A 20,206-nucleotide genomic window follows, 5' to 3' on the forward strand; every position below is an offset into this window, starting at 1 on the left:
AAGGTAGCAAAAATGGGTTAAATGTGGCAAAAAGTTCCAAAAAAGTGGCAAAAATAGGTCAAAAGTGCAAAGAACAAAACAAAACAAAAAAAAACAGCAGCAAAATGGTTTGTTAAAGGAAGTGGCAAAAATGGGTAGAAAATTGGTTAACTTGGTTAAAAGTAGCATGAATTAATAATTTCAACACCTGTTTTTTTTTCCCATGCTTTTCATCTCTTAATGAGGTAACTGTTAGCCAGGATGCTAGCACCAATGCTACTGATCCAACACACATTCACTGATATCATCAATAAATCACAATGCCAGTTCTCTGGGGTTTTTCAGGGGTCCAGCCAGATCTGTGGGCAGGCCTGGTTACAGTACTTGCCATATAGCTGTAGTAACAATGTATTGTACAAATTCCCACGGCACACCTAGACTTGCCTTAAGGCACACTAGTGTGCCTTGCCACACCGTTTGAGAACCACTGCGTTAGACATAGATGTACTTTAGATCTCCAACCTGTAGAGCGGTCAGTTTATAACTGCAGCAGAGCCCTCAGAACAGAGGCATACTGTATCCAAACTGGAGATCACTGTGTCTGAAGGCTGCTTGGGTATGCATGCAGGATGGTGACACACCAAACTGTGTTCATTAGACTAGATGGGAGAGCTTGAATGCATGCATTCAGCTTAGTTAGTATGCCAGGAATACTCTCCTCATCAGGTTTTGCCAATCTTGTTAGAAATCTTATATTTATTCATAAAAAATAATATAGCATCCTATCTAACGTGCAGAGTTTAGTGATTTAGGTGCTGAAAACTCTTGATAAAAATCCTTCCCAAGACATGAGATAACTATAAAGTTTCTTACTTCTCTAAACACAGCCACACAGAGCAGCTTTGTCTCACCTACAGGGTGGGATCGTCATGATTGATGAGGCTGTGTGGGACTTGTGTAAGAGGGTGGACATTTCGCTCAAATGTAAACATTCAGACAGTTTCTAATTTGTCAACCTCAGTGACAGAGACCGGCCTGAGTCAACAGAGCCAGTTGGTGCTAGTAGTCTCACAATGCACCTGAGTGAGTGAGTGTCTCAGGTGATTCTGGAAGTGTGTCTGGAAGGTCCAGTCACTGGTTAATCAGTATTCCTGGCTACCATTACACCATGAAGACAAAAGAACACTCCAAGAGAAAAGGTTATTGAAAAGTATAAGTCAGAGAGAGATGCAAAGAAAATCAAGGAAAGCCACTTTTGAAGAAAGCACGATGGTGGCAGCATCATGCTATGGGGGTGCTTCTCAGCCTTGGAAGGCTTGTAATGGTTGAGGGAAAAATAACTGTGGCAAAATATAAGATGGCAATCTTTTGTATTTTTTGGTCAAAAAAGCCTGATTAAATTGACCATGACTTATTTATAAAAATCTAAAGGGTAAAACATTAAACCAGGCTTAAGAGCATTACTTTCCTTTAACAATTACTGCATACAGGCTGTGGTCACTACAACCCATCTGAAGCAAGACTCAAGGCTCATCTTGACTGCCACCACTACGTCAACTTTCTAAGTTTCCATTTAGCTTAAAGGTCACATTGTTGCGTTTTCCAAAGTCTGAGAAGAGCATTTGTGAAATGATACAGATGTGGCAGATTTTCTGTTGCTTATCATTGTGGTAAGCCTTTGTTTAAAAGTAGTTATGAAATCATAATACCCAAAAATACAAAAGAGGATAAGGGCTAGTGAAAAAAGAACTTTGAGTTATGAATTCTTTGTTGAATTCTGAGACAAAAAACCCTCAGAATTCTGATTTAATGTTAGAATTATGAGACATAGTCTGATTTTTTTTTTTTCAGAATTCTGGCTTTATTTTTCTTAGAAGTTGAAAAAAAAATTCAATCTAACTTTAATCACATTCTGAGGAAAAACACTCAGAACTCAGAAGGGAACAAAGAGAATTTGGAGACTTTAATGTAGCAAAAAAGATACATTTTATTTTTATAATTCTGAATTTGATTTATAGTTCTTAGTTTTTTCCTCAGAATTTTGAGAATATAGTAGAAATTCTAGAATTCTGAAATTTATGTTGGAATTTTGTTGAAAATATATTCTGAGAGAAAAGTCAGAGTTCTGAGATTAAAGAGAAAGTAGTGAGATTACAGTCAGAATTCTGAGACGAAAGTCAAAATTTTTAGATTAAAGTAAAATACTGGGATCAAAGTCAGAATTCTGAGAATTAAATTAAAGACAGATATTTGTGATTAAAGTCACAATTCAGAGGTTAAAGTCCTGAGATTACAGTCAGAATTTAGAGATTACAGTCAGAATTTAGAGATTACAGTCAGAATTCTGAGATTAAACATTTTTTTGTCAGAATTGTGTGGAAAAAGACAATTCTATCGTGAAAACAAAATCAGGAGAAGTTTGAATTTGGAGATCATTCAGCCAAATTATCCTGAGTGTTAACTTTTTTTTTAAATAGTTTTTTTCCTTTTATTCAAAATCTGTGAAGAATGGAGAAAATAAAATTGAAAAAACCCTGTAAATAACAGAATCCCTACTTGAATCTTAGAATTCTGAGTTGGAACTCTGAGATTAATTTGCATCTCAAAGAAAAGAAAGTCAGCAGCCCTCATACTCTTTCGTTCACAATAGATAATATCTTTTCACAACACCATGGAAGTAAGGACACATGTCCGAAACTACTAAGGGTGAGCCTGTGACACAAAATGAAACACCACTGCATCATTTAAATCAATCAAAACGTCTTACATGAGAACCTCAAGGAGATAAAGTCTCTCTTTCTCTCTGGTTTTATTCATTAAGTAACAACAACAAGGAAACAGAAGACTGATCAAGCAGAGTCACAGCCAAAGTAGAAGCTGTCAGATGTTCTCTCATCTGCATTCTACAGCTGTAACTGTAAATGAAGAACATGTTGGGAGGGGGAATTCTGCAGCCCTTTGAACTGCGTCCTTTTTAAGATCTTTCAAAGTGAATGCAACCAGGTCAGGACCACCACAGCAACTATAGATAGAGGTCTGTGAAAAACCCAGAAATACTTCAGTCAACTGGATTTTTTGTGTTTTTCCCCCCTACTTCACATTAAGCAATGCGTGTATTGTGACAGTGGTTTGTATCTAGAATGACGGTTATGTCATTGCTTAATGTCTGCTGAAAATCATCCACACCTTTCTGAGAAACACAAAAGGCAGTTGCACAAAAGCTCTTTTCACCTTACATCCATCAGCTTCATAAATAGGTCAGAGACGGCTGCAAGCAGCTTCCAACAGAGCTGGAATCTCGCAGTAGGTTATCACACATCATAATTGTTCAGACTTTTAAGATAAAGGCTCATGATTGGTTCTTTTTATATATTTAATCAAAGCAGAGAGAAGTGCTGTTTGGTTTTAAAGAAGATGAGGAAACATGTGAAGTCCTGGATGCTTTTTCATCACTCAGTTGATCTAATTTGTGATTGGATGTGTGCAAAAGAAGGCTTTTGGTGGGGGAAAAACCTCAGCCTTGCACTGCGAGTTCATGAGACAAGCCCTTGGCAGTGACACTGTGCAGTCTGCGGGGCTGATAACATCGGATGTCTCTCATTGCTTAGGACTCACTTGCTTGGAGGGGAGCAGGAAAAGGCTGGCAGCCTTCGCTGGTTGGGTGCCGACAAGGATGGGAGGCTCCGGGGCTGTTTATCAGAGAGGAGCGTTGCTCAGAGTGCCCCGTGGTACATCGCTATAAGAAGCACAAGCCAAAACCTACACAGAAAATTGACTGAACCGCTTGGAAATACACACAGTCTCTGCTGGAGCTGGCTCTCTTGTCTGGCCTGATTCCCCGCATCCATCCGTCTTATTTCAAGAACTCATCATGTAACATCGCGTCTTAGTTGGGAAACTATCCAATCACAGAGTGTGTTCTATTATCTGTAGATGGAAGTGTTCACCCTGCAGCAGTGTATACATCTCCTCTCGGTTACCTTCTGGTTTCTAATTCAGGATCTTAATTTGTCTGGCAGGGAGCCCTCTGGCTCTCAGCAGCAACAAGCCAGTGAAAGTCTTTGTGTTGACAGCCGGCTGAGGTTGCAGAATATATGATCCTTCGCAACTCGAGATGATAACGTAACAACTCGCTGAATGGGTTTTTCATTGTTGGAAGAAAAGCCTGTGGGTTCAAGGAAGCTGATGACAGAAACAATTAAACCATTCAAGTCTGGGAGAAATTGATGTCCACCCAAATCTGCTACAAAGGACCTTCCCTTTGAGGGACACAAGAGATGATATTTCACCTTTACAGCTGCAGACAACACAATTCTAATATCCTTCGCCATCTGTAGGAGGAAATGTTCTACTTCCTGACATGAAGGCATAACAGAGAAATGTTTTCAATGATGGCACACCGCCACAAACAGCAAACCAATGCCATCCACCCATCCAAAAAGCATGTATCACTGTTATTTTGAGTGCATTTAATCTTTAAAATGTCTGGTGTCTTCGTTTATGCATGAATGGTGCCAAGGAGTCAGAGTCTGAATGTTGACCCATGTGTCGCTCGGCAGCCAAGGTCAAGCTCCACGGCATCTCTTTTTTCTGGGCCTTTTCACTCCTGGTGACACACCCTGGCGACCACTGGTGGTTTTCAGGCCCACAGCACAACCAGAAGCTTGTGGACACCCTACTACCCGCCTGGATGGTACCCTACTACCGCCTGGATCCACCCCGACTCTGCCCTAAAGGTGTGGACTTTGTTATATTTACAACACATTATTTCTCTGCTAACATGCAAGGACATCCAGAACACAACCTGGGTTGTGACAATCCTCCTTCCTTCCCAATGGTGCCCTCAGACAGGCGTACTCAGCCTCAGTGTTTCACCTGACAAAAACTTGAGCACTATTGTATATGTACACAAAAATGGATATTATTTCAGCTCTACATTTTAATCTATTTCTCAGTAAGATTCTGACAAATGCCCTGAATGATACTAATATCTAATCAGCAAATATCAGTCCTTAAATCACACTTAGAGTCTAAGGAATGATGATCATTATTTCGCTCCAAGTTCATCATTAAGATGAGTCAATTAGAACTTAATTGTTTACAATGGGTGGTTGTAGGCTATCAGGCAATTTCCCCCTGGTATTAACACCACACTGGGTGGTTGGATGAAAAACGAACATAAAATTTGGATTAAAAGTTGCACTGATATAAGCCACAGTCTGTTTTTGAAATCTCCTGGGGGGAAAGGATTTATACCAGTGTTACTTAACCTTGCTCAACCAAAGAACCACACTGTTGAAAAATTCCTTTGCAAGAGCCACAATCTAAGTGGTGAAAAAAGGGTTAAAGTGGCATTACAATTAAGTTAAAGATGGCTAAAATGGTCAAAAAGCATCAAAAAATAAGGAAAAAATGGGTGCCAATGAGCAAAATAGGCATGAAATTGCAAAAACTGTGTGAAAAGTGACAAAAATGGGGAGAAAAGGTGGAAAAAAATTGATAAATGTGGCAAAAAAATGAGTCACAGTTGGCAAAAAATGGTCGAAAAGTGATTAAATTGTGGCAAAAAAATGAGTGATAAGTGACAAAAATGGTCAAAAAGTGATTAAGAGTGGCAAAAAATGAGTGAAACATGACAAAAATGGTCAAAGTGATCAAAACATCGAAAAAAAGTGAGTGAAAAGTGGAAAAAAATGGTCAAAAACTGATTAAAACATGGAAAAAAATGAGTGAAAAGTGACAAAAATGGGCAAAAAGCAGCAAAGATGGCAAAACAAAGCGAAGCAAGCAAAGCATGGAGGAGAAACGGAGCATTTAATGGCAAAAAGCAGTTTAAATGGGCAAAAAGTGCAAAGAAATGGCAAAAAAGGGGGGAAATGCAAATTGCAAAAACTAGGATGAAGAGGCAAAAGTTGTAAAAAAAAAAAAAGGAAAGAAGGAATAAAGGTGCGAAATTTTGCAAATAAGGGCAATGGAAATACACAGAAAAAAAAGGTTGACAATAAAGTTTTACAATTATGTCTACTGCATCAGTGTGGGAAATAAACTGATTAATGTGACTTGCAATAGATGATTTCTGATGTCAACGTTTCCCTTTTGTAAGTTTTTCTGGGGGAAATATTTTTCAAATTAAGACACAAAAGAGCCACATTTTGTTCAAGAGCCATGCGTTGCTTATCACTGGTTCGAACTGTCCTCTTGCATGATTTCAATTTCATTCGACAGAGTCAACAGCATGCATTTTCCCTGCAGCTGTGTTGCTTGTTTTTGTGTGCACATATACTAGCTATAATACAGTAGCTGAGCTCTCAGCGTGCAGTGAGAAGACCCCCCACAAGTTACTCTTTCCCTCCCTTCTTCAACTGCACGGTTGTGACCTAACAAGGGGGAAAAGCGGTTAAAAAGTGGCACCAGCCCCTGCTACAAGGTGAAGCCAAAGTGGACACTTGCAGTCAAAAATGAATGGGGATATTCATTCATCTGTAGGGACAAAAGGGTTCATGGTAAAGACGAAAGGTTTTAGAGTAAATAATGCCGTGTCATCATTTTCAACATAATCATCTCTCGGTTTAATATCTTTTCAGCAGAATCTAATCACATAACCTCTGCCCTTATTCCTTTAAATGCTGCATTGTTAAGACCAGGCCAGATGGCCGAGCGATGTAAAGACTCTGTCCATTTCCTTTGAATATGGGATTGAAGCTAAAAATAACCTCCTTCACAGTGCAGTTTAGTGGATCTTCCATAAAGGTAAAGCAGGCCAAGGGAAGGTCTGGATTAATTCCACTGCATTACTCCAGGCCTAAAAGAGGGAGCTGAAATAACATACACTAAGAGCTAGTTGCATAACCCAATAAGGGGTGAAATATGCTCAAGATGTAGCCTCAGCCATCAATAATGGATCAACACAGGAAAAGTATCCATTTTTCTCCTGAACAGAAACAGGCTTTTATGGAGCTTGACGTCTCGCACTCAGGTAACTAAAAAGATGTGGTGATGGCAGCGGGCAGAAATAGTTTTTTAAAGAACGGGTGTGGTAGTCGCTGATGTCACAGCACAGGGCGGCAACTAAATATTATTTTCACTGACTTCATTTAGTGTTTATTTGCCTCTGTTTCACACCGAGTGTGCCACAGTTAAATGCTTTAATGACATTACAGCGCTGTTTTTGTGGTTTGACTATTTCATCATTTACTGAAAACTACCAGAATAATCACTAAACCTGAGAAGTAAGCTCCAATCACAGATGTAAAGGAAATGATCAGTCACAAACAAACCATGAGGTCACATCGCTTCAACAGCCACTGAATCAGTGAGCAGCTGAAAGAGAAACTGCTGATAGTGATGTTTCCCTCAGCTCGAATTTAAAGCAGAGTTCTATTTTGTTATTCTGAGGGGAAAAAACACTTTCTAATTGTTCTTTAGCCAACACCGGTGTTGGACTGATGGCTTTCAAAGATATCAACCAATAAGACAATATTGGATTCACAATAGGACATTAAAAAACAAATCACATGTTGAGACTGAAGCATTTTACTATTTCATGACTAATTTAGGCTTGATTTGAATTTGATGGCAGAAACACATTTTTAAGAAAGCAGGGACAGGGCCATGTTACCATTGTGTCCAAGAAAGTTTCAAATTTGTATTCATTTGACCAAAGAACAGTTTTCCATTTTCCCTCAGTCCATTTTAAATGACCTGTAACCAAGAGAAGACAGCAACATTTCAGGATTGTGTTCACAAAAGGCTTCCTCTTTGTATGATACAGTTTTAACTTGCATCTGTGGATGGCACAGCCAACTGAGTTGACCACAGAACAGTTTTTCATTTTAAATGAGCTGTTTTAAATGCCGTGCTGCCTGGGGACCCGAAGATCACAGGTAGAGATTGCTCCAGATACCTTTAAGCCTTTGATGATGTTATTAGGGATGCACAATATTATCGGTCAGATATCGGTATCAGCAGATATCAAAATTTTTGCCGATATTTACATCCGATATTTTGGCCGTGTATTTCATATATCAACTGTAAAATTTGGCTATATACACCAATAAAATAGTGAAGTTTTAGGCTGGGCCAATAGACCTATGTAAGGTATTTTTCTTTATTCATTCTTATTCTTTAAACTTTAAAGTGTTTTTTAAGAAAAAAAAGTTTTTCTATTTTCATCCTCAAACCTAAAATTGTGTTCAAAGGACTGAATTTTTAATCATTTAAAACATATCTAAATATCGGTATCGGCTAAAATGAATCTGTAAATATCGGCATATCGGATATCAGCAAAAATTGAATATCATGCATCCCTAGATATTACGCATAGTAGATCTGTGTTTCTCACCTGGTGGGTTGAGCTCAAAATTGGGACAAGGACCTGTTTTTTGGTGGGTTGTGAAGGGTTTCTTTGGACTTAATTGTGGTTAAAGTCTATGATATACAGAAGGTCTAAGCAGCATTTTTCCATTAAAATTACAATTTCAAAACTTTATTTGTCCCCAGAGATGAAATTCATAAAGTAGCCTATAGTCTGATTGTTTTCACTAGGTCTAAACTTACTGGACTCCTTTTCTGGGAGTGAAAAAACTCGTTTTCTCATTTTAATGTGTTAATGTCTCAAAATATCAAGAAAACAACCAAAATCTGCATTTTCTGCCATGCTTTGGTCCATATATGATAAAAACCTCAACATTAAAGTAGTTGAAAACTTTCAGGGATTTGGGTCATGATTCCAGAAGTGGTGGTGGGTCTGAAGGCTAGACCAGATAAGAACCAGTGCTGTAGATGTTGGGATATTCAAGTCTATTTAACAATGAGGAAAATTTTCCTAAAAATGCTCCACAATTTGTTCCACAAGTTCACCACAGATTGTTGAACCTGTGCCCATCTTTACTTGTGAGAGGCCCTGCCTCTCTAAAATGCTCCTTTTATACCTGATCATGTGGCTGACATGCGAACAGTTAACCTAATTAGTTGTAAAATGCTCCTCCTGCTTACTTTTCCAGCCTTTTGTTGCCCGTCCCGAATTTTCTTGAGATGTCTTGCTGCCATCAAATTCAAAATGTTTTTCATGAGATGGTTAAATGACTCAGCTCCAACATTTGATATGTAGTTTATGTTCCACTGTGAATAAAAAATGGCTTTATGAGATTTTCAAATCATTGCATTCTGTTTCTATTTGCATTTTGCACAGTTTCCCAACTTTTTTGGCATTTGGGTTTTAGGTAATAAAGAAAACTGTAGCTTCACACCTTTATTAGCCCCATCTTTACATTCCCACATGCTGAAATAGAGGAATCATTCTTGAGAGATGTAACAAAACCTCGTCCTGAAGAGTAAAATTCATCGTATATCCTCTGCCAGACTACGGCTCTGCTTCTATCCTGTTGCCCAGCCAAGTTGATGAGATCCTGATAATATAGCCCTGCTACCATGGAGACCAGTGTGACTCTGCATCTTAATGGACTGCTTCACATAAGCCCCGCCTCTCAATTATTCATTAGGCCCTGCAGAGGAACAGGCTTTGCTGCTGCAGCTTCACCACCTTACTGGTGTGAATCCAACTGGTAACCAGATCCCACAGAGTCGCGTCTGTGCGCAGAGATCAGGAAATTGATTTAAAATGTGAGTGGCATTCTGATCAATATTAATGTGTTTTTATTGAGTCGCTGATGGGCTCTGGCAGTTTTTAAGGCGACTGATGTTCAGGTCTTATCAAATAAATATTCACATTTTCAAGAAGAATTCTCAAGAGATTTAGTCCAAGTATTATAACACTCAATGCAGCGCAAATACACACTTTTTTGTGTGTGTAAGGCAAAAATGTCTGACCAATCTTCCAGGAAGTTAGATAAGACCACAAAGGAAGTTGATGCATTGGCTGTATAGAAGCTAAAAGCCACATTAGCATGAAAATAAAGCACACTTTAATCTGTATGAGACAGAAAGAATGATGTAAATGGATACAAAACATGTCTATCAGTTATGTAGATAATAAAACCTGTTTTTTTCTACACTGAGATCTAAGGTGTTTTAAAAGTAATCTGCTCTGCTGTGTGTTTATAGGCGTTTCTGTTGGAGCGTCAAATTTTCCCGTAAAACAGCAGGAGTGTATTTTAAAGCCTTAATTAAAAACTAGTTAAAGAGAGAGCAAGAAGAGGAAGAGCAAACTTTGTCGTCCTGCAGGGGAAGTTTGGCTTGGGTGCTGTGGTCTCTATACATAGAATAACTGACACAATGTAGAGAGTTCACTCGAAACCTAGGAGGAACATCTAACATTCATATAAAATTAACTACAACCCTAATTTCAAAAAAGTTGGGACACGGTGTAAATGCAAATCTCAAAAACGCTTCCAGAAATCATAGTCTCAGCACAATTGGCTGTCTCTTCTGGGTCAACAGTCATTTAAAGTGGACTGAGGTAAAATGGAAAACTGTTCTGTGGTCAGATGGATCAAGATTCATTTTGGAAATTAGGGACACCATGACCTGTGCCCATTGGGTTGTGGGTAATTCCTACAAGCAGAGGATACACATGTGCATCCTCGGTTTGAAGGACAGAGTTCTTGGAAAACTTTTGAGGATCCCAAATATTGGGACAGACCTGTGACGGCAGTTGATGACGTAGTGTCCTTCAGAAACGGCCTTTCAAGGATCCTGAGAAACAGCAACCACCTTTCAGAAGTAAAGATGGGGAGAGGTTCACCAACCTGGGACAAAATGATCCTCAATGTAAAACAGACTTTAAATCAGTTAAATTCGTTTATCAAATTAGCCGGAATTATCTTTGGTTTTTAAAAAACACAGGGTTGAAATCCCGGTCTTGAAGGCTTTTTTACATGGTAATGAACCTCCCGCCACCAGTAGCTTCAGTTAACAGATGCTGACTTCCTGTCTTGAGTTTCCCCCAGCACTTCACCGCATGTAAATATGGGAAACTTAGCAGTTAGCGTGTTGTAGGAACAGTGAGGTATGACAGTTTTTTTAATAGTAGTAAATGGAAATAAAGCGGTACGTAGGCTGTTGGGGGTTGAACTTACGTAGAGCTACTCAACCGAAGTGAAAAAGCTACATATCAAAGCGCCATACTAATCTGCAAAGAGGAACAAGGGCTGGCGGCGCTAGCAACTCCTAATTTTTTTTTTTTTTTTTTAATCCAATATTTGGACCAATCAGGCTCTTTTTTTTTATTTTAAATCATATTTTGACTTTTAAACTCATGATTTCAAATTTGATCTCATATTTTGACCTTTAAAACATATGATTTTAACCTTCTCCTCATATATTTGCTATTTAAAAACATTATTTTTCTATTTCTAATATTGTGTTCTGATCTTTTGAACAAATAAATTAGAATTTTTATCTCAGATTTGAGCCTTTAAACTTATCATTTTGACTTCGACAACCCTGCTCTACACCCTATATCAAGCTAACATCACACCTGCTAACAAAATGACCCTGTGATTAATTTTTTTTTTCTCTCTCTTATGTTTAGCTTATTTTGGGGAAAAAAAACAAGCAAAAATACTAAAATACTAAAATAATAAAATTCTCTGTTCCTAAAGGCTAGCAAAAGCTTTAATCTACCATTAACAAACACTGGCTCCTTTGTAAACCCCCACAGTTTTGGAACTATGTTCTGTGTTCTTGGACTGTTTTATGCTTACAAAACTGCAAAAATCGAATTATCTCACTGGATTTTTTTAACCCTGCACGTTGATACAACCAGACTGGAACACATAATACTGAATTATTTTACGTCAACTTTCAAAATTTGATTCCTCAAAACTTTTCAATGACATTTACCAGCAATACAAGCCATTATTTTAATGGTCAACAGAAAGCTTCAGAAGAAATCAGAAATCTTGAGTCAGATTTTTCACTGAAGCTGCCAAAAGGGAAAGAGAAAGAGCACTGTTTGTGAAATTTTAAAGCATGTAGGAGTCTGCTTACAAATTTTGGCAATTAAAGACAAGTAATAACTAAACATGGGTGTTGGAGGTGGTTTCAAACAGGGTTTGGAAACTGTTCTAAATCTAAAATGTTGGTATCGAACAACGCTTATCTTTCATTTTGAAAATTAAATTCAATCAAGAAATCTTTTATCTTTTCAAATTAAAACTTTGGTCAATATTAAAAAGGGTTAACACTTTTTCACTGGCTCCTGGTGAATGCTGTGGGCAGCTACCTATCTTCTGTTACAGACTTTCTACAAGAGGGCTGGCAGAGTCCAGCTGAGCTGAAATAAACATTTGTTTCCTTACATGTAGCTCCTCAGGGTTATCATGTCCAGACATGTTTAGTGGTGCAGAGCATGTGTGTAATGGTCTTAACACTTCCTCACAACATCCCTGGATTTAGCTGTTCACAACCCGATGAGAACATCTGACATTAAAACTAGAACCCTGTTCTTCGCAGGAGGAGGTCCAGCTCCAGAGCTGAAGCCTCAGTCCAATCAGCTGTGACCACGTGAGACCGTTCAGGAACAGGCTGATCTGATGGGGCAGATTCTCTGGAAAGCTCACGCTGCAAAGTCTGGGTGAGAATCAGTGAACCTTGGATTGGACTCACAAAAGGAATCGCCTCAGCACTTTTTCGATTAGGAGGAGGAAAACAGGCTGGATGAGCCGCTGTCAGGGAAAATGCTGAAGTTTCCTGCTTAAGGGGACACTCAGACTAGTGCCAGTTGCCCCAGTCCCCCCCCGGCCTGCTCTTACATCGCTCCAGGCCTAACTGGGCCTGGTCATCTCATGAGTCAAACCGTTTACAAGAAGCACGGCCTTACAGAGTCAGCACAGTGGAAAAAATACACGGACAAAACGACAGAAACTTCACGCACTTTGGGCTATTTTGGCTCGTTCAGACCTGATACGGCTCTCTACATATCTCTATTGTTTAAAACGATCGTTGAGACGAACAGTCATCAGTTAAACGTCATTTCCAGGTAGCGCTCACACATGAGCAATCACACCATGCCCAAGCGCACGTCTTCCATCCTCGCCAGAGATCAGGAAGTGTACAGAGCTGAGCTTCTGTGGAAGCCTTTTTAGCTTGTATTTGATATCATTATCAACCATGTTGTGGCTCCACTAGAAAGGACAGACTAGTACTACCAGTAAATGTAAAAATCTACCCTGGGGCTACCTTTAGACTGTTTTAGCCTTACTAGTAGTCCTAGAAAGCTTTTAAATCCAAGGTGTCAACCTCAAGGGCCAAATCCAGTCATTGGTGTAGATTTTAAAAATGTAAACTTATCCTTGATGATTTAAAAATCCTCATTAGGTCATACAAATCAGAAAAAGTAAAGATTAAAAATAACTAGATAAAAAGTCAGGAATGAAGGAAAAGGCTTTAATTTGTGTTTTCATATTTTCAATTCTGAATCTCACAATTATGACTTCTTTCTATGTCATATTTTGACCTTCAGTTCATAATTTTGACCTTATAGATTCACAATTGTAAGTCTTAAGACATATTTTGATCTTTTAAACTCATGATTTCAAATGTAATCTTACATTTTGACATTTTCAACTCCTACCTTTGACCTTCAATCCCATATTTTGACCTTCAAAACTCACAATTTTAAATTTCAACCCATATTTTGACTTTTAAGTCATAATATCCAATTTCATCTCATATTCTGACCCTTAAAATTTAATATTTCAACTTTCTAGCTCATATTTTTGCCTTTTAAAAACATACAGATTTTTATTTTTCGGGTTTTGACTTTTTCAACTAAGTTTTGACTTTTTTATCTCAGACTTTTAAACATTTTTAAACCTTTTAAACTCACAATTTTGATTTTTATGTCAGAGTTTGACCTTTAAAAGCCCATTTTCTTTACTTTAAGTACAACTTTAACTTTAAATCCCATATTTTGACCTTTAAAACTCATGATTCCGACTTTCATCTCATATTTTGTATTTTTTGTTAAGTCATCATTTCACCTTTCTATCTCATATTTTTGCTTTTAAAACTCATAATTTCTGACTTAAATCTCATATTTTTCCCTTTAAGATTCATGATTCCAACTTTAATCTCACATTTTGACTTTTAAAATTCATGATTCCAACTTTAATCTCATATTTTGACTTTTAAGATTCATGATTACAACTTTCTATCTCATACTTTGACCTTTAAAACTCATGACCCCAGCTTTGATCTCACATTTCGACCTTATAAATGCATGATTTCAACTTTCTATCTCACATTTTTTCTTTTAAAACTCATGATTCTGACTTTAATCTCATATTTTGTCATTTAAAACTCATAACTGCTACTTTAATCTCACATTCTGAACCTTAAAACTCATGATCCCAACTTTAATCTCACATTTTGACCTTTTAAATGCATCATTCCAACTTTCTATGTCATATTTTTGATTTTTAAACTTGTGATTTTGAATCTTATCTCACGTTTTGACTTTTTTCCTCATATTTTACCTTTAAAAACATTGTATTTGACTTCTAATTTGTGTTTGGACCTTTTGGGCTAGTAAGTTTGACTCTGACTTATGTCACATTTTGAGCCTCTATACTCATTTTGATTTTCTTAAACCTCTAAATCATCAGTGCCAAGTTTTTTCCCATAATTCATTACTGATGAAAATGAGGTTGACCCTGACCATAGTCACGTACTAGCACTGAAAAATTGAGTACTAGTGGAGCCACATAATGGTTGATATCACTGATATCAAAGAAATACTAAAAAAAAAAAAAAAACCTTCTATATGAGCACGGTATGGCGCACTCACGCAAACCAAACAAACCAGATTTAGGGTATCAAACATGATTTTTTGTTTTTGGTTTTGAGGTTCTTGAGATAACTTCAGTTATAAATTGGCACCATACAAATAAAGATAAATAAATGTTTATATCAGAGGCAATAAACACCAACACAACCAAGGTGAATCTCTGGAGCGGCAAAGCTGGATTAAAAGTCGAGTGGAGGAAACTACTGCTTGGGTTTCACTTTCCTCACACCAGCACTGACAGCTTCAACCTGCCACAACACGTCATGAGAGAGCAGACTAGACCACTGTGAACATGACCTGCATGTCGAAAAACAAGCTCGATGACAAGTGTAGCTTTGAATTGTAGATGAGATGCTTCCTTTTTCCTGTCATCACCACATACAAGCTTTTGTTCAACACAACTCAGCCGGGTTTCAACATGTAGAGCTACAACAGATAGGTACGGAAAGCAGCTAACTATTTTCATGTTGTTTTTTAGAATTCCAGCGATAACGTGTCATGTATGTCACATATTCCCATAAACACACATAAATATCAGCATGCCTGTGAGGGCTTCAGCAACAACATTAAATCCCAAACCCCCACGCTGAACTCATAACACTTTCCCCAACATAAAACTAATCCCAATTCAGATTTCCACTCCTAATGCAAGCAAAATCCCTTAAAACCCTTTAAAGAAGTCAGGAGTGGCAAAACGTCCTCATTTTTTATCCTTGTGACGTACAAAATATAACAACACAATCTCCCGCCTGACACATTTTCTCGTCTTATTTTTGTTGAAGCAGCAGCAAATGTAGAAAACTCTGGAGTCACACTTGATTAGAGACTTTAAAACGACTAAATCAGCGCATTTCAGCCAGTCTGAACATGCAGACTTCAAACAGTAATTACTAGGACTGCACCTTATTACTGTCGCTGACACAGTCTTCATTAGAAAGCTTTACCCACGCGCTTTTGGTGACAGAAAGAAGAAGACACCTTAAAAATGCCACACTGTGAGACAGACAGAAGAAAGTTTTGTGTCCAAAAAAAGTCCAACGTTGAACCTTCGACCTCTGAATAAAACAGGAAATAATTCATATTTGAGATTGCAGTTAACGCTTTTTGAAGCCTTTATCTTCCCCGTATTACATCTTCATTTCTGAAGTCACTGTCCTGGATATGAAGAATGTCTTTGGCACTGATCATCAACTGGCGGCTCGGGGGCCGTATCAGGCCCCCCAAAGCTTCCTGTCTGGCCCCCTGGAAGATCATTAAATTCATAAAAGCAGTAAAAGAAGATGTTGATGGCTTTACATGCCTGCAGTTGTTGAATCCATCACAAAAACAATTAATAGTGAAGTAGTTTTAGAATGACTTAGGCCTAATATTTGATCATTCTTTATAGAAATTTACTTGTCAGCCATTTTTAGTAATTTTTTTCTTTAAAAAAAAAAAAGCGTTAAAGTTGTCAGAAATGGTGCAAAAATTGACAGATTAAGTGGTGAAAAGGGGTTAGAAAGTAGTAAAAATGGGAGATAAGTGGCAAAATGGGTTACAGTGTGGCACAAAGTGACAGAATTTAGCAAGAAAAGTGGTGAAAAGAGGTTAAAATGTGGTAAAGAAGGGGAAAGAAGTACGAAAGATGGGTCAAAATTAGCAAGAAAGTGCAAAAATGTAATGAAAATAGATTTAAAAAATGGTAAAAACACTAGAAATGTGGCACAGGGCGCGGCGGTAGTCGAGTGGTTAAGGTGCGCACCATGTACATAGGCGACCCGGGTTCGAAACCGGCCAGTGGCACTATTTCCTGCATGTCTCTCCCCTCTTCCCTGTTTCCGACTCTATCCACTGTCCTCTCTCTCTTATAAAGGCACGAAAAAGCCCAAAAATAAATCTTAAAAAAAACAAAAAAAAGTGGCACAAAGGGGATTAAAGAGTGGCAAAAATTGGGTTGAAGTATCAAAAAGGGGCAAAAGATGGCAAACATTTAGCAAAAATAGCCTGGCACAGTGGTGGAAAGGTGCTAATGATTAGCACACAGGGACAATAATTAGCAAGAAAAGTGCAAAAAAGGGGTTAAAGAGTGGCAAATGGGTGAAAAGTGGCAAAAAATTAAAATTTAATTTCTGTTCATTTGAAAAGTCCGGCCCCCAGAGTTTCTGCCAAGGCTAAATCTGGCCCTTGTGTAAATGTACTTGATGGTCCCTAGTCTATGGTTTCAAAATCCTAACTTTATTGTCAGGTTTCTGATTTTTTCTTCCAGACTTTTGATGTAAATATCAGTATTCCAAGAAAAATGTCAGAATTCTGGAGAAAATAGCAGAATTCTGATATTTTTCTCATAAATTTTCGGGATTTTTGGTATATCGGCATCAGTAGATATGAAAAATTCAAATGTTTTGGTTATAAAAGTTTGCTTACATAAACACTGTACATACTGACCGTATTAACAAATGAGTCAGGGTTAGGGTCAGCTGAAGTCTTTTTCTTTATTCATCATCATTTTTTAAAGGACTGAAATTAGGTGATTTGTTCATCCTCCATCTTTAAATCAAGTTTTTAAGGACTGAAGTTTTTGGTCTGAACTACATTTAAAAATTGGTATCAGTAGACATCAATTTGTAAATATCATCATATCAGATATGTATGTTGTGTATGTTTGCGTATGTGTGCTGCTCAGATGTGGCGCGTGGATAAATGAGCAGAGATCCAAACAGCAGACTGACTAATGAAGCGTTTTTGCGTTGTGTGATAGAAGGACCTCTTAAGAGTGGACTGACTAGTAGGTGGAGTGAGGCTGCTCATGGCACAATCTTCCTCTAAAAAGCTGATTTCAAACCCGACTTTGACCTCCAATAAGAAATGTGTGTGTGTGCGTGGGAACAGGAGGCCTTTAATCACAGAAAGGCCAAGTGTTCTGCATCCATCACTGCAGCCCACTTCTCCCTGATGCCTCCATATTCAATCTCCCTTCCTCATCCCTCCACTGCATTTCCACCCCAAGCATTCGCAAACACACCCCCCTGCGACCATTTCTTCCCAGTGAAGCATGCCACCAAGGCAAAGCTCCTTTTCCTTAGAATTTATAATCCTGAGGCTCCAGCAGAAAGGTGCCTGAAAGAGCTCTTTATAAAGCCAGGGGCAGTTGGCAGCTCACCTCGGGATGGTCACTATGCTCACTCAGCTTTCTCTACATCCAGAGATCAGGGAAGTGTTCACCGGGTCACACTGGCTGAGATAATATATATTTTACCGTCCTGACCTCTGTGTGGGATAATCTTTTAAAGATGATTTGAAAAGCTCCTTGTTGAAAGCAAACACAACTGCATGTGCAGGCTGCATGTTAATGACAAAGATACATCTCACATAATTAAATTAGCATGTCATAACCTGATTACATGAAGCTACTGAAGAATTACTGGACTCCACTGATGAGCTAAGTGCTTCTGTGAGTGACCTAGGGCAGGAAATCACTTTGCACTGTCCCTACATACTTAGTACACTTTAAGTGGTCCTTATCAAACAGTCTTAAAACATGCAGCACAGAATCGTTGCACGTAGCTCTACGAGAGCCAGTGTTTCACTCTGCAAAGTCTCGTCGAATGTCCAGCATACAAAACAATCTGATTGGCTAGATGTGACATGATTACCTGCCAATCAGCGCCTAAGCCTGGGCTCCCCTGACTTAGTGTTTTCCTGCTGCTTCTGCTGTTTCTTATGCTGATAGAAACTGGGCTTAACTGTTTTTCTTCCTTAATTCATTTGATCGTACCTTCGTGCCTTCCTTGTTTGCACACTGCCCTGCAGTCTCACGTCCTTAAAGGAGCATTTCTCTATGCTAATTAGGAGAAATGTGCTTCCAGCTACAAGCACCTGGTATTTCTTAACTTAAGAACACGGGTGCAGTTTAAGAATCCCACATAGGTTTCTCTCAGACCAGGAGTGTCAAACTCAAGGCCCAGGGTCCAAATCCGGCCCGTGGAACGATTATATCCGACCCACAAGATCATACCATATCATATTTGTATTCTAACTGGCCCACCAGTATGAGGCCTGCAGATTTCCTCCTGTATAATAATGTTAAGTTCAACTAGATTATTTAAAATATCCTTGTTAAGCCATAAAAACCTGAAAAATTAAAGGGTAAGAAAAAATTCATTAAAAATTCAAGAATGTGGGGAAAGGAATTAATTTGTGTTTTTATATCATATTTTACATTTAGTGTCTTACTTTGACCTTTTCAGCTAATAATAATTTGGACTTTATATATCACATTTTTATCTCTTACATTCCCAATTTTATTTTTTATGTCATATTTTGACCTTTTCAACTCCTTACGTTGGCTTTTTAATGCCGTATTTTGACGTTTAAACTCATGATTTCAATTTTTTGTCTCATATTTTGACATATTGAATGAACTATTTTTACTTTTGATATCATATTTTGACCTGTAAGACTTTCAATTTTAAATTTAAGTCTTATTTTTAACTTTTTAAATCATCATTTTGGATTCTAGCTCATATTTTCACATTTTCCACTCCTAATTTTGGCTTTTTAATAAAATTTTTTTAAACTCATGATTTCAAATTTGATCTCATATTTTGACCTTTCAAATGTATGAATTCAACTTTCTCCTTATACATCTGCTCTTTAAAAACATTATTTTTCTATTCTTAATATTGTGTTCTGATCTTTTAATCAGATTTGAGACTTTAAACTTACCATTTTTACTTTTTTTAATAATTTCCAAATGATTCATCATCAGTGCTGTTTTTTTAATATTTTATTACTGGTGAAAATGAGGTTGACAGTTATGGTTAAATGTTGACCTTGTTAGGCTCTCAGGTTCGACTAAAACCCAGAGTCCAGCCCCTGCTGTGATTGAGTTTACCACCCCTGTCTCAGACACTTTCTTAGGAACGGCTTCAGGAGGATATCAGTCAGTGAGGCCCAGTGTGTATCATATTGCACTACTGGAGAAGCATTGCAAATTTTGCCGGAGGACTTCCAGGTAAATGTAAGGCAAACAATGAATCAAGAGCAGACGTCACGACAACTTAAACAAAGACAAGAAAATAAGGGAGATGCACCGATGCCTACTTTGACTACATACTCACATACAGACTGCAGTAGGCCTGGTTTCAGCACTGATACCTGACACTGGTATCAGTATCTGTGCATCCCTACAGAAAAGTCATGCCTAGCCCTCAGCTTCTCTGCAACAACAAGGTTTTTCTTTGTATATTTATACGAATATATGTTGATGTGACCGGTAATGAGTAGGGGCTTTCGTCTGCCGGGGGGGGCGGCAGAAAAAGACAGATAAATCTGGGAACCATGCAGTTCCACAATACTGGGGTTAAAGGAAGGATACTGGATTTTTGTCAACATCCCATCTGCCAATGTTTACAGATCAATTTTAGCCGATACTGATACCAATTTTAAATGTAGTTCAAGTCTAAAACTTCAGTCCTTAAAACGTTCAATCTAAAAACA

The 20,206-nt window shown here is 38.0% G+C and overlaps 1 protein-coding gene across 3 annotated transcripts in view; it reads right to left on the reverse strand.

Moving 5' to 3' along the window:
* The window catches only part of mgat5 (alpha-1,6-mannosylglycoprotein 6-beta-N-acetylglucosaminyltransferase), a 149,987-nt gene that overhangs the window by 126,939 nt on the left and 2,842 nt on the right, over positions 1-20,206 (reverse strand). Inside the window, exon 1 of one of the 3 annotated variants that reach the window (XM_041782098.1) lies at positions 10,580-10,619. The exons of the other annotated variants lie outside the window; for them this stretch is intronic. The gene's annotated coding sequence lies outside the window, so the exon portion shown is untranslated. Of the gene's footprint in view, positions 1-10,579; positions 10,620-20,206 lie in introns of those variants that run through there. 3 annotated transcript variants of the gene reach the window in all.

Source organism: Cheilinus undulatus, linkage group 24, assembly GCF_018320785.1.
Source record: "Cheilinus undulatus linkage group 24, ASM1832078v1, whole genome shotgun sequence".
In the NCBI taxonomy this organism is placed as follows: Eukaryota; Metazoa; Chordata; class Actinopteri; order Labriformes; family Labridae; genus Cheilinus; species Cheilinus undulatus.